The sequence below is a fragment of the Trachurus japonicus genome, chromosome 7 (assembly GCF_045865225.1).
Source record: "Trachurus japonicus isolate A0001 chromosome 7, Traja_1.0".
Classification (NCBI taxonomy): domain Eukaryota; kingdom Metazoa; phylum Chordata; class Actinopteri; order Carangiformes; family Carangidae; genus Trachurus; species Trachurus japonicus.
Genome location: NC_140913.1, coordinates 20,546,842 through 20,562,728, shown reverse-complemented (window position 1 = coordinate 20,562,728; position 15,887 = coordinate 20,546,842). Strand labels below are relative to the sequence as shown.

Genomic DNA, 15,887 nt, shown 5'->3' with positions numbered 1-15,887 from the left:
AATGGTTTGATGGTCTATCTATGTGATTTGATGGTTTGTCGTCTGGCGGTCTATTTTGTGTTCTAACAACATGACTAAAGGGAGCATGCAGACACTTACCAAATAATATTTATACATTCATACAGCCACAAAATATTCAAAATGTATCTATAATAGTGTTTACACTACAAACAAAAGTATTCTTCCTCCTCATTTCTTGAAGTCTTATTCAGCAGATACAGTTTGTTGAATCTTCGGTTTTGGTCTGCACACTAACTCATCTCACTTAAGTCTGCTTATGTCTTTTTAATTTGGTCCATGATGCATGAGTTGCAGGGGGCAGATTCGTCCACTATCAATGGGATATCTCCTGGTAAGAAGCTCGTCTGTGGTTTTATCTATCCTGAAGAAGTGGAAAATATCCTGTGATCCATCTGGTCCACAACAAATCTGCCATCTACTGAACTTGTTTCTATCATTGTAGTGCGTATTACTCATCTTTATATTACTCCAAGTTGAATTCTCCAAGTCATTTCTGTAGCAACAAATAGTTATATGTCAAGGACTGCAAGTCATTTGTGTCATTTAATGTTTGTTTGATTGGTCAATTATTGATGAAGAGTGGCCTCTGTTTCTCATCAGCTTCATTCTGGGAAATCTCAGTTGTGCCGCTTCATGAGCAGCTCTTATTGCATCACTGAGGTGATTAGCAGTGATATTCTGCAATTTACCACTGGCTGATTCATACAGCCAGTACAGTTATTACCTATCCTGCCTGTATATGGCCGATTATTTATGATCTGCCATGATTTCCGAGCAATATGCACTGCAAATTGCAGCGCTCTCAGTGATGTTTTCTTCAGCCTTTTCCGTCCCAATGTTATCTTCTTCCATTTCCGTGTGTAGCGTATACTTTGATTTGATACCATACAAACATTTAATTGAATTAGGTTTCAGATGAAGCAACTGAGCTATGAGTAGCAGATGAGTCTGATTTACTGTTAATCCATGGCTGTATTGTTGTAATATCATCTAGTATTAGTCTTAGTATTGTCCACAAAGTCTCTTATGTGTGCTGTTCTTGGTTCAAACCAGTTATGCTGATCTGCTTGTCTTTTATCTTCATCTAATAAAGCTGTTACTTCTGCCTTGAGGTCCTCAAACGCTGAACACTTAGCCAAAGTAATGACAATGCATCTTGTCCATTTCCTTCACATAAAACAACCCCAGTTTATAGTTTTCCATTGTGTTCATCAAGTTTAAAAGCTAAGATAATTTACCTCTTCTGGTTCCACTAAACCAGTTAAGCCTCAGGAGCCTTTTCGTTGGACTTTGGTGCCCTCTTTTGGTCGGTATCTTCCACAGCAACATGTTGATGGTGTCAGGTGGTGTAAGGCCATCTCAGTAAAGGCTTTTCTGTTTTCTGGTGCAAAAACAAGGTCCAGTGATTAAATGTGCACAAAAAAACGCAGGTAATGTCCAAATTCCATTTATACACTGCCGTTGCACTAGCACTGTCCAATACAGTACATTATTAACACAGGGTAACATTGACAATTGTCCACATTTGAATTATTGTAAGCTAATGCTTTTTGTATCATACGTATATTTAGTGGTGCAAATATTAGTTGAGTGTATTCTATTGATTAATATAATTACTCCAAGGAGTTAATTGTATAATTTCATTATCAGTTGCCGTACTTTATCATTTCACATAGGCTATAATTTATAGGTCAAGTCAAGTCAAGTCACAATTTATTTATAAAGCACATTAAAAACAACCTCAGTCGACCAAAGTGCTGTACAATTACAAAGGCATAATATTTAAGTTGGTTAGCTACAAACCTTTGAATCACTATGTTGCAGGTGGACAGGTGTAAATGTGAGTCTTTGAATTGCACATGAATTTAATGGGTGGCATGATGAGCAGTGGTTCTACTGTTACTTACTTGTTTACTTGCAACAAAGGATTTCCACTCCTGTCTGTTTTGGGCCAGTGTCTTTATGGAGGGCCTTCAGCTCTCCCTCCACTGTCCTACGCCAGGTGTTCTTGGGTCGGCCTCTTCTTCTTTTACCGTCTGGTGTTCAGTGCCTGCAGTTCCCTGGCTTCTTCACACAATCCAAAGACATGGCCACTTGGTTGAATTACCCAGTGCTGTGCATTGTTTGTCTCTAGCCTACGTATGTTGCCAAACTGTCCCCAGTGCACTCCGCCCTCAGCTGGGACTGGTGTAAGTTTTTCCCGACTCTGCATGGATAAGGGGTAGTTCGGTTGTTTATTCAGATCATCCTGATTGCCAGTGAATAATTGGTCCTAAATGTGGTCATCCTAAGCCACTCGAAACACTGGACTAAAAGCTTCTCACAAGGATTTCTACATTGTCCTGCTAATGCTTTTGAAAGCCAGTCCAGTTGTAAATTATGTTTTGGCACAAACTGCTCATCAAACATTTTGCTGACTGTTGGCAGTCAAACTCCAGGATATCTTCTTCCTCCTCCTCCTACTCAGTAAGTCATGAATTGATTCTGCTTCTCTCCCCATCACAAAGAGAAATGAGCTCACTTGTACCTTCTTGTCCAGCCTGGAAACCACCCAAAACCAGTCAAATCAGTACCACCACACTGATCACTACAATGTTAAACTCTACACCATTGACATTGTTTTAACAAGCCTTTATTTTTGTTTTTAAAGGGATAGTTCAACATTTTTGGCAAATTGACCCATTGCCATAATCTCTATATGGTTTTAGCAGTAGGTTCGTTACCTTTAATTGCTGATGCAAGCTATTTTTAGAACGGCGGAGCAGAGCTGCAAGCTGCTCAGAGCTACGCCACGGAGGCTAATGGGATTTCTTGGTTTCCCTCATCAAACTCATCAAATACACCAGTGGACAAGTTGTGACCTGCACAGCTTACACCAACAATTAAAGGTAACAAACCTACTCCTAAAACTAGGGATTATGGCAATGGGCCAATTTGCCAAAATGTTGAACTCCCCCTTTAAGTTGTTTTTGGGGGCATTTTCTGCCTATATTTGGAAGAAGCAAAAGAACCCATGGCCACTGCAGGACTAAGCCAACATGGTACACACACACTCTGAAGGTGAGCTTCTCCTGCCCTACAAAGCCTTTATTGTTGTTGTCGTGCACTGGCTGTCTTCATGACAACAACTCACTAGTGATATTGAACCTGCGACTCTACCACCTTGATGTGTTCGTCATCAAGCTTGTGATCTGTTTGTTTGATGATCTGATGGTTTGTGGTTTGACTGTTTGGTTGTTTGTAGCCTGTTCAATCAATCAATCAATCAATCAATCAATCAATCAATCAATCAATCAATCAATCAATCAATCAATCAATCAATCAATCAATCAATCAATCAGTACAGTGTATACATGTACGGTTTATGCAGTACTACAGTATGTGAGAAGGCTACTACTCCCTTCGCATATGAAAACTCATTATCGCAGCTTTAAAATTAAAACACCAAGAGGAAGTTGCTAATGAGAAATGAATCATTTGAATCATCACTGCAGCCTCACACACACACACACACACAGTCTTATTGTTTATATTGTGTGTATTGTGTTACAGTGTGTCCTGTGTGTATTGTGTTACAGTATGAGTTACAGTGTGTACTGTGTGTGCTTTGCGTCACAGTATCCCACGTCTGTTGGTGAGTGTGTAGTGTTAGAGTGTGTGTGTTGTGCGTCTTGTTTATCTGTCCGCCCACACACCCGCTGCCTCGTCCAGCTCGGTCACCTTCAGCCTGACAAACTGCCTCATCAGATGCTGCATGTTAAGCAGCTGCTGCTCATTAAAGCCGTATTGTGAGCTGGACCAGGTCTGAATGTTGGCAGCTGAGCCATCTGGCAGACTCCCATCATGCACTGCAACAATACTCTGACCTACCACTGACTCTCTGTTTGTTGGCAGCGAAGCTTCAGATCGATACGTCGACAGAGAGACCAGAGTCGAGCCGCCTGAGACCAGCACAACGTACGAGGCTCTGTTAGTCTCTGATCAGGACGATCTGGATCTGTGAAGAGCGAATGGCTCATCATCATCATCATCACCATCACCCTGTCACTGTCAGGAGAGGCTGACAAGAACCTGGACTACACGTTACATCATCTAGTCTCTGTACCATGGTGGAACAATGATCCTGTTCTGAAAGAGGAGCTGGGACTGGAGCTCGACCTGAGAGCGACACAGGAGGTAAAAAACACCAACTGCCCCACAGATACACCCCCCACCCAGCGCCCCCTGCTAGTTGGATATTTACTTCAACCTAAAGTCACATACAGTCACTAGGCCCATTTACTGAGTTAAAGTTACATTTAGGTTACTGGAGTTGATGCAGTAGACATTGTCTTCAGTGGATGGTCGTGGGAATCGAACTACAGATCAGGGGAAAGATACCAACATAAGATCTATCTATCTATCTATCTATCTATCTATCTATCTATCTATCTATCTATCTATCTATCTATCTATCTATCTATCTATCTATCTATCTATCTATCTATCTATCTATCTATCTATCTATCTATCTATCTATCTATCTATCTATCTATCTACAGTATCTAATCTATGGGAGGTGGATCCTGGAGAGCAGCAACGACAGTGAGCAAATGATCCTGAAGTCGTTGCGAATCAAATTCCTACTCCTACCTACCCTGGTGTGGTTTTGAACTCTACTGCTGTCAGATCTCAGGATCCACCTCAGACTTTACGCTCTGTCCATCGCTGATCCTTTCCCTCAAATATTCTCTGATCACAGTTTATCATGAGCTCTTCTCTTCCTGGCCAGATCATAGCTCATTGTTTTCAGGGCATGTATGGGAAATAAACAGGAAATAACAGACACATTAAGAGTGGCCTACTTCATCAGGAAGTTTCTCAGATGCCTTTTTTGTAATATATAGCCTATTTCAAGACGTCAACAGCTCAACAAATGAAGGAATTAGTAAGTTGAAGCTGTGACTCCCAACAACAACAAGTTTTGAACACACTGACGCATAAACTTGAGCAGCTTCAGGAGACGTCATCTGTCTGTGTCTCTGGCTGGAGTCCCAGGGTCCCTGGGGGCCTCCTGGCGGCCGTCCAGCCAACCCAGTGGCTGCAGCGTCGGGCTCCTGGCGGTGGCAGAGACAGACTTTCAGCCAGGGCTGAAGGACGAGGATTTAATTACACCTCTGTCCATTCATCTGTCCATCCACACTCTGAAGTCACACACTCGTACACAGTGAACACACAGAGGACATTGGTCAGTCAGCAGCAGGTTCCCACACCTCAGTCACCTCCTCTTGTTTTTACAGGAAGCAGGCTGTCATGGTAACCAACACATTGTCCAGGTCACTGCTGATGTTTCTAACATGTCAGGTGGTTCATTCACACAGTGACGGCGCTCTCTATCTACAAGTTAGAGGCCCCTCGGTCTGAGCTGTCAGTCTGTTGGTCTGTGGCCTCAGCCTGGAAACACACAGCAGCATCAGTGTGGATATGACTCCAACACAAGTCAAAGTTGTTTGGCCAGATTCATTTTAGCTCAAGTATTCAGAAGGTTTTGTTTTTCATCAACACACTGTTGTTCACTGTATTTGTAATGTTTTTTGATGTATAATGCATTGTAGCCTAGCTAATGACCTAAACAAACTGTTGAATGCACTGACGGACTAATAGGTCCAGTAGGTTGAATACCGACTGCACTGAGTGTGTTGATTGATGTGTTTTTTGTTAAGCTACTTTCATGCTCTTTTAAATTGCCCCTTGGGGATAAATAAAGTGATTTGGATTGAACTAAATTAAATTAAATCTGTGGTCTGAGTCTGAGGTTTCAGTCTGTCTCAGACCAGCTGCTCTCCTGCATCAATCGTAAATGTGTTTTCAGTTGAGACTATAATGGTTAACAGATAAAACTAAGATTCACTGACACATTTAAACTACACATACTCGAGATTTTAATAATGCCATCGATAACACTGTTAATACCACTAATCTATCCGGTATTGTAACAATACTCTTATTGATTGACTTGAAACTGAACTTCTAAATGACAGTTCATATTTTGCATATGAAGGTAATATATGAATATGTATATGAAGGTAATATATTAATTTCTTTGTCTGACAGACTTTCATTGGATGTTTCCAGAGCTCACTTTCCACTCTTACCAGCTAAACCATATTTATAATAATAATAATAACAAAAAGCATGTTTAACATTTTTAATGTATTCAAAAAGTAGTGGGAAGATCTAATTCCACCTCTTCCAAAAGTTATTACAAAAGAGAATACACCTGGAGGCCGTCCGTCACCCCATGATACCTCGTTTTTTCTAACTCATTCATGTCTGGGCAGTGCTTCAGATCTCCGTTAAGACTGCTCCATAATTTCACCCCACTGATATGCAGAAACCCTTTCTGGTTGTATCAACTCTTTTGGTTTTGAAATTCAAATTTCCCCTTAAGTTTTAACTTCCTTCTCCCTTTTGGGTAAAATTGAATAACTCTAACAGTAGTAAGTTGCTTTTGGCCTTTAACATTATTTGTTTTTGCCAAAAATATTATACAAGATCTGTATTAAATTTTAATAATTTTGACTGTGATACAAAATGTGAAAGACAAGTGTGATGTTGCAATAACAAACATCAAATCTAGACAGAAGAGATCATGTCGACGTGCCTCAATTACAGTGGCCACAGTGGCCTTCAGTGCTGGGTTTCAGCTACACAACAGTTTACATTTAAGTAGTTTGATTAGTTTAAATTAATTGATTGGCTTTGATATGTTTGAAAAGCCTGTTTATGTTAAAGAAAGTGTCAGAGACAGAATTGGAACCCACAACAGATTTAATTTTTATTATTATAGACATACACACAGACACACACACGCCTGAGGACAGTCAGTGGTCAGAGGAACCTCGTCCTGGATCAGAGAGATGTTACAGGTAAAGAGCACAGACTGAACCTGGACAGAGTCGTCAGGAAACAGTCAATTCAAGACATCTTGACCAGTGTCTAATTACAAAGCTGGAGAGGAGAAAGATGATAACAATAATGTGTTGAGGCATCCTTCTTTTGTCGCTTCATCAGATGTAAAAACCAAACATTTAATGACACGGTGATCGCTGAAGTTCAGTTTTAGCTCAAAGACCTTCAGATGTGGGACGTCCAGACCGGACGGAGCAAACGGCTCCTGAGGAGGAGAAGGACGAACGAGACAACATCAAAAGTTAAGGCCGTGATCAGAGAAGAGGCTGTAAACCCCCATCACATGGTAGGACAACAATAACATATCCCTGTGTTTACATGAAGTCAAACTGTCCCAACAACAGCTGTGAACCAGCTGTGATCAGCTGTCTGCAGAGTGAAGGGAGGAACCACGTTCTGCTGCAGGACACTGAGTTCATGTCCTAAGCTCAGAGTTCATGGCCAGTGGAGGTCATGCCCACTCCTTCTTGTCTCCTTGTCTGATCTGAGGTGTTTAGCTGACGTAGCAGCTGCAGCAGCGGGTGGTGCAGTCGGTGTGTTGTTGTTGTAGTGCTGATGCTGCAGAGCTGCTGAGCTGAGTGTGTGCCGACTCTCTGCGTCAGCACACACTCAGCTCAGAGGTCGAACTATCGATCAGTTTATCACGGAGGCAACACAACACACACACAACTTCATCTTCCTCACTGATTTTTACTGACACACACACAGTCTAGTGTGTATGTACTTGTAGATTTTAATGGATTAACCCTGAGTCTGAGGTTATGTGCTCACTGTTGACTAGACAGATCACCATGGTAACCAAACATCACCTTGTGAACCTGGTGCAGAGAAGAACACACAGGTCAGATCAATCGACGATAAACAGATGATGATGTTTGTTTTCTACCATCCTGCCTTCACCTACATCAGCTTTTGTCGCCTCATGAAGTGAATAATGAAGCTTAATCCTGTATCTTTGTTAATCATTCATTTATCTGGTGATATTTTGCCAAACACATGTCAAAAAGTTATTATCTGAGATTTTTTACATCAAAATCTATGTGTTTTCTCTCCTTGTAAAACAATTTCAAACTTGGTGACTCATCCTGCACTCAATAACGTTCTTAATTTTGTGTCCAAGTAATGCAAAAATTGTTTCTCAAATTTCTACCTCTCTCCCCTGAAAAATAAATCCTGATGCTGACGGTTACCACCACGACCTCTGAGCTGTAATGAGTTTATTGTGCCGACTCTGCGGAGCCTCCATCTCTCCTCATCTGACACAACTGCTGCCTTCAGCTTTAAAAATTAAAAATGGTCTCAGTCCAAAACTGTTTTCACTTTTTCTCCCATTTCATCTCCACCCAACTTATCTAATGAGGTCACAATTTGTGTTTTACTGGAAACACAAAAGCATGAGGAGCTGAATGACCCTCTGAGAGATGTTTCTGGGCGTGCGGATGCCGACCTTTATCATGCTCCACTGAGCCCACACTTGGATGAGTCAGCCAGGTAACATGGCAATTATGTTTTTTTCAGTTCCTGAAATGTGTATTATTGACAAGTCGACCACAGAACGTCAGGCTCGTAACTGTGTCTGAGGGGCAGTGATGAGCAGCACTGGGACTGTTCCTGTTCACTCTGTACAGCACACTTCAAATACAACTCTTGAGTCTCACCACATCCTGAAATACTGGGTGGTGAATGGCCTTTACTACACTGAGACACTGGTTCACACTCATCAGTACCTGTGTGCACCTGGACAGTAAACTGGACCGGTCCCTGAACACGGACCTCATCTACTGGAAGGAACAGAGCCAGACGTATCGATCAATGTATGATACACACTGTTGGATGAAGGTAACCCTGGTGTGAAGTTGCCCTCTGGTGGCTTCAAGGGGCTGCTACAGTTTTTCTGTAGTGATGTCACAGTTTTAAAACTGGGTCACATGGTAACAGCTGCAACAGTCAACCAGTCAATTAATATTGTGGTAAGTGACCGAGAACAGCTGTGGCCAGCTGTGCTACTTTTCTGTCAACAACGGGTGAGGTGAAGGTCCAATAAGAACTTTATCAATGCTCTCGATCAGCTTGTGGAGATATGTTGTTTACCTACTGTCTCCTGGTGAGTCCCAGCCACAGGGCAGTTATTAATGGTGCACATTTAAAAATGTTTTTTCCCATGTTTAGGGAATTTCTATTAGGAATAATATTCAATAACTCCATTCTTATGTTCGGTAGTGTCACACATTGACGTTCTTCCGTTAGAAAACATTTACTGGGAGATGGGTTTTTTCCTTCTTTTTGGTGAGTTTTATACGGAGTAATATTACTATACAACTGCAATAACATCAGCAAAGTCCTGTTTTAAGTATGTTTTGTGTTTTTTGGTAATGTTCCTGCTTGTAAATTGCTTGCATTTTTTATGTTTTGTACAGCACTTTGATGTAAAGCGTTTTATAAATAAATGTATTATTATTATTATTAATAATACAGAAACATACAGCTACCAGAGATTGTGTTGTACAGTTTAGGGGCATCACTCCTCTTGTACTACGAGTACTGATGGTGTCTTCACTGTTACTGTCAGTCACTCAACAGCTGTTTGAAGGAGAAAACAGTCTGATCCAGGACCAGTTACTGGGATGGATGAAGTTTCCCTGAGGAGACATGAGCAGGTTGATGCTCTCCAACATCTTCAGGAACATGTTGTTCCCTCTGTACTCGACTCCCTCCTCCTCCTCCTCACCACACATTTTACTGTTTCTGTTGTCAGACAACGGATCCACTCTGAAATACTGAGTGAAACCTACAGACACCAACCACCCTTACAACACTGTAACAGAGACTCTCTATCCACACTGTCGTCAACACATCCACCAAAGGAGGTGGCTCATACAGACTCATTTAATTATTATTGTTTATTTATTACTAACAATCATTACTAATGAGATACTGGAAGTATACGTTTCCCATTGGAGACTTCCCGTGACTGTAATGGATCAGACTCATGTGTCACCTGTTCAGTGAGTCCTACCTGGTGAGTGATGAAGGTTTTCAGAGCGCTGGTCTCTGACTTCTGATGAAAACCAGAGGACACACAGACTCAGTCGTAGTTCTCAGCTCAGTCAGCTCCTGTCTGCACTGTATTTTCTTTAGGTTTTGATTTTCTCATCCAACGCTTACAAAAATCAAAACCTAAAAAAACAACAGAGCAGCAGAACAGTAGCAGAGTCCAGATGTGACCGGTCATATTTCCTATTGAAGTTTAAGTGTTAGAAAAGGTAGAAACACAGAAAGGTCCCCGCCCCGCCCCTGTTGATGAACACTGTTTACCATCCAGCAGCTCATAGACCAGGATGAAGGATGAAGCTGTTTTTGACATTTCTCTCGCTGATTTTGCTGAAGAACGCGTCACACCTCAAACATCAACACCACCGTGGACACTGATGTAACTTCCAGCCAGATGTTGATGTTGGTGACCAAGGAACAGATCTGCTCTCTGGCGTGGAGGACCTCATATGCAGCTGTAGCATTTCTCCTGAACAGAGAAGAGAGAGAAGACCAGAGTGAAGCAGAGGCTTCTGGGGGCTTCTGTCCTGCAACCACATCACATGTCCAAGGTCACTCCTGAACCTTAAAAACACACCTCATGCTCTCAGGTTTTGTCTTCATCTTGGTTCAGACCAACAAACAGCAGGTTCATCAGAGGTGAAACAGCAGTCAGAACAGATGTATGTGTGTGTGTGTGAGAATTATATTCCACACGATAAATTAATATTTTCTCTTTACACTTGTTTGTGCTGTGGACTGAAAACATGTGACTGTGATGTGAGTCATTGCAGTCAGTACTGAGGGACAGATGTCTCACTGTCTTAGCCGCCTCCATCAGCAGCCATGTTATCAGTGCAGACTGTGATGACCTCATCACTCCAAGGTTTCTCTACGCTGCTGCTGTTGCCTAGCAACAGGCTCCCTGCATCGCAGCGGCAGGGATACTGAGGCTGCAGCGTGTTCGGTACTCGCTCTGCTGCAACAGACAGTGGTTGAGACACTGACCATCTGTCTGACGCCACAGACTGTGGTCAACATCTGGATCATCTGTCCTCAGACTCACTGTACATTATTGATTCAGTCTGACTCAGTAGATGCTACATTTATACAGAAACATTTACATACATCTTTATAGCTTGAGTGTGACTTTCAAGGTGTATCTCAAACTGGAAATGTTCCGTTTGTAATCTACTTCAATGGGTAATTAATGTTTTTCTTCTTGACTCATTACACATTGTAATATTTCAAGCCTGTTTTATTTTTATTATAATTTTAACAGTATAAATACCCAGTATCTTTGCTGACTTGACAGTTGTCCAGTTGTCAACACCTTCCACCTGAAGGGTGACGGTGAGCTGATGAAAGAGCTGAGTGCTGCTGGCAGAGTTGTGTTCAAGTTTATTCATGTAAAGTGCTCTGACCAAGCACCGAGTCCTTGAACAAACACACTCTCCAGAAGTTGAATATTTCTGTGATGTAAATCCTTCTTTTAATTTATCTCAGCAAATGTTTGAAATATTGAAAGTGGATTTTTAATTTTCATGAGCTGTACATGAAAACAAAGAAGCTGGAAATATGTCACACATGTGTAATGGGTCTAAAATATGAAAGTTACACTTTTATCTATTTTTTCTATTATAAATCACAATTCCAATCACAGTTATTATTAAATGTTATGTTTCATATATCAGTAAACTTGCACAGATTTTTTTTTATTCTGTTTTACTTGGTTATCTACACATAAAAGTTAAGCACCTCGTGGCTAACACGTTCTGTCTCAGTCTGACTGATAAATATTTCAGCCCGTCACACACAGCAGGTGACTGGATTGCCTGGATTCCTGTTGGAGCAGGAAGTGGAGATGGTTGTTGTGTTTACACGACAAGGTGTTATATGTCCTCTGAGCGGCTACGTCCTCAGTGAAAAGTGACTCTGTATCAGAAACATAGCTCTTTATTCTCTATTCACTATTTTATGAACTGATCTGTTGTTATTGGTGTATGATGATTGATTGTCCAGCTGGGAAACTGAATTTCCCTTGGGATCTGGTTAGCATGCTAACTGAAGTGGAATAAAAGACACACTGGAGCTGAAAGTTAAGTTAAACAGCTTAAAGTAAACAGCTGCTAATGCGAATGTTAACTACGTAGCAATAACAAAAACTGAGCTATAGCGCCTTTAAGACTGACGAGTTTATGTCTGGCTAATGGGCACATCAGCAGTAACTGTCGGGACTCACCTGATGTTGTCATGGTACACGTTGGAGATCAACACCTTGCCCTCATGGTTGTAGATAAGGAGTCCCCCCCATGAGGACAGAGCCGTCTCATTATTATTTGTGTGAAAATATCAACAGTCTATGAGCAAACGTGTAATCTGTAATTATCAATCAGCCCCCACAAAAACGAAATAAAAATTTGCAAACTCACAAAATATCTTCAAAATATCAAAACAATAATCTCCACAAAATTCTGTGTATAAGTAGGATTTGTGAAAGTTGATATATTTACAGATTTCATTGTCTGTTCACATAATAATGAGCCAGATCTATCCCTATGGTCGTCCAGTCATGGCTGACAGCATCACTCAGGATCAGGATGAAGAGTCACTAGACAAAGGAGAAGGAGGGTTATTGTTACCACTGGAGTTAACTGGGAATCTGCTGTTGTTTAATAGATGGTCATTGATCACACACTTCAGCCATCACCATCCAATCACCAATCAGCTCTGGCAGGACTTGAGATCTCTATTAAACATCCTTTTACAAAACAAGTAGACAGTTAACACTAAAGGAAAAAAGAGAGTTACTTACTTAACATCAGACACAAAGATTAATGTTGAATCTCCATCCTCAGATTTACACACAGGTACAACACTGTGTCCATTAAAAATATTTACAATTAATTGATTAATTGAAAGTATAATTTTCAATACAACCGTTTTATTCTTTGCTCCTCCTCAGGATGTGTTTCAGATTCAAAGACTGTTGTGTGTAATAACGAACAGCGTCTACTTCCGCTAATTGATCCCTTTAACAATTACAGCTTAGCCTGCTCCTTCTGTGTCAGACAACATGTAGAAAGGATTTAAAAATACATCCAGTCCACTGATATTCAATATGGGGATGGAAACTGACGTCACTGCAAGCGGCGGTGACGTCAGCAGCTCGCCTGTTTTAACGGAGCTCGAACCCGAACTCAATTAAAAATAACTGACATTTGAATTGACATATCTGCACGCGCACCGTGTGTGGACGTGTTGGCCGTTGGGTTCTTACGGTATTTTCGACTTTCAGAAAAAACAAGAGTTTACGGTAATATTTCCCCTTTTGTCGCCGGGACCGAGTCCGAGTCCCTCTCCGACATATACTGACTGAAGATACCGCCCTGTCTCGTACACTAGGTTAGGATGGGACCGGAGATAACGTTATATTTATCGATAAACAGTGATTGGAAATACGCTCTCAGTATCACACACACAGCACATAACTGACGTGCGGTTCGTGCTAATCACAACCGACGTTATATCACGACTTTTACTGTGAACGCTCCGGTACTGACGACCAATAAACTATAAATCATCCCACTAGCAACACCTGCTAACGTTACCGCAGCAGCAGACACGGTGAGGATCCTCCGTGATCCCTCCGCCGCCGCCGCCGCCGCTGCTGCAGTGCAGACGGACGGACGGACGGAGAGACAGGAGACGGTCGGTGGATGTGTCTGTTTCTGTGTCCTTACCCGGTCCACCGACAGGCCGCCGCCGCCGTGTCCTCTGGTTTCCTTCGCACGGAGCTCCGACAGCCCGTCCTCCCTCCATCAGGACGTTTGACCGTGAGATCCGGACTCTCTCGTCTCCTCCGATCGGAGGCAAGATGTCGGCGGCGGAGGAGCAGACTGTCAGCTGACGGAGCGCGGCCCGGCCGCGTCCCCTTCAGAAACACCACCCTCCTGCACCCTGGCTCCTCCCGCTCAGACCAGACTCCATTTCACCCCGTGTTTTCACTACAGGTCTAAATTGTTAGCCAGATCGGTACCTACATGTCGGTGTGGTCTCTCACCGACAAAGCCCAGACCGGTGGTCTCTGCTTTGACCGCCTCTTCAGACCGAGGAGACGAGTGAGTGGATTGGGACGCGTCCCTTCCTCCTCAGACCTAACCATTTTCCGGCAGGCCTCAGATCTGTGGGTCGATAGGACCCACACTCCCTGTTTCCAGGGCTGGATGTTGTCTAGGTGAAACCACCTAAACCCCCCACTGCCCCTGGGGCACCAGAAGGCGCTGGTCCACTCTGTGGTCCCAGTCATGCAGTAGAAAGACCTTTACTTTTGCTTTTATGCTGCACATCTTAAAACGAATGAGTGTAATCAGGGACAACAAAGAGACTGGAGGCCATTAGCCCTCCTGTACACCTGCATCTAGGGAGAACTTTTCTAACCACACCTTTAATGTGCTTACACCTGAAGAGCACTGAATAACATAGATTGTATAACTGGATGGAGCTGTCACCTCTCAACACATCTGATATAAATGTGTCTATCATACATACATATAGAGAGAATAAATCTGTTCCAAGTCTTTGTATGAAAATAATATCATAAATCGACAAACATGTCTGACATCTTTTAATTGTATTTCTCATTTAAAAGCTTCATTGTGAAGACAGAGACAAGATAAAAACAATAATCTGCTCATCCATCAGGGGCAAACATCTCATAAATAATAGGCTAAATAAATAATAATAATAATAAATATATCCATTTACATTATTAAATGTGTGCTTTGGGGGGAAGATGTGCTCAGGGTATTTCCTATATTTGGGGTATTGTCCAGGAAGCAGGTTTAAAATACTCACATCAGTGAAATGCAGTTAACAGTGTCAGATTGCCTCTATAATCAAACACTCATTCAGTTCAGTTTTAAATGCTGAAGTGTCAGCTGCTCTACAGTCGCCCTCACTCAGAAACATCACATCATCTATAGCATTAGAGAGCTGTTCTTCACAGTGATCAATCGTGACATAAGAGGTGATTCTTCACTGATCACAGTCTGTGAAGCTTCACCTGTACAGTAAATGTTTCAGTGCAGAGGCCTTGATGTACAGTCACAGTGTTATAAAGTTCAACAGTGCAGAATTTAATCTGATTTGAGGATGAATAATCCATTTGTAAAATTTGAATGTCAGAGAACAGTCTGTCCTCACATTGATTGATCCAAGAGGATCTTTGCAATGTCTAATCAGGATTTTAATCCTCTTCAAATGCAAATTAATTAGGCTAAATGAATGTCTCCGATCTGCATTTGGTGCAGGCAGTGTGGATGAGGACCAACAAAAAGCGGAAACAGATTGAAATTTAGCGTTTGTTGAAGAAAATCTGCCGTAGATTTAAAGTAATCTGAAATTATAGAAGTGAAAACCCAGAGTTTCCCTCAGCCAGTGGTCAAGTCACTCAAAGTTTTCACTAAACCTGCTTTCTGGAACAGACCCCTTGTGGTACACACAGAATAAATAAACAGTGAGGTCAGTGGAAATGAGGTACAGCTTTTTTTGGCTCCACTGAGGCTGAACCCTACTGGGTACAGCAGAGACTGGTCAAACTGGTCTCTCCCTAACTCCTTGAACAACCAGTAATCATCTTCCATCTCTTTTCTCCTTGGCGTGAGAAGCCAGTGTCCTGATCAGTGAAATTTCAGGAGATTTGGCAACATTCCCAGGCAAGGAAATGTCAGCTCCCAGGTCAACTTCGGGATCTCCACATGGGTCTATCCTCCCAAATACACGTCTAAAAAGACTCCAAGATACTGGATTTTTGTCAAACTTGGGGCAGTGACTTGTTTTACCAGAGCAACCACAGCCTCAGATCCTGAGTTCATCATCTATCC

At 42.0% G+C, this 15,887-nt stretch overlaps 1 long non-coding RNA gene across 2 annotated transcripts; it reads right to left on the bottom strand.

Moving 5' to 3' along the window:
• Positions 1 to 6,832: 6,832 nt before the first annotated feature.
• LOC146984656 (uncharacterized) lies at positions 6,833 to 14,504 on the bottom strand. 2 transcript variants are annotated; one of them, XR_015036157.1, is made up of 6 exons: positions 13,746 to 14,504; positions 12,516 to 12,613; positions 12,245 to 12,381; positions 10,288 to 10,492; positions 9,989 to 10,209; positions 6,833 to 7,177 (listed from the first exon to the last, which is right to left on the bottom strand). It is a non-coding gene; the product is annotated as an uncharacterized LOC146984656 (long non-coding RNA). The 2 variants fall into 2 exon arrangements; XR_015036156.1 differs by having other exon boundaries at positions 12,245 to 12,613.
• Positions 14,505 to 15,887: the final 1,383 nt, after the last annotated feature.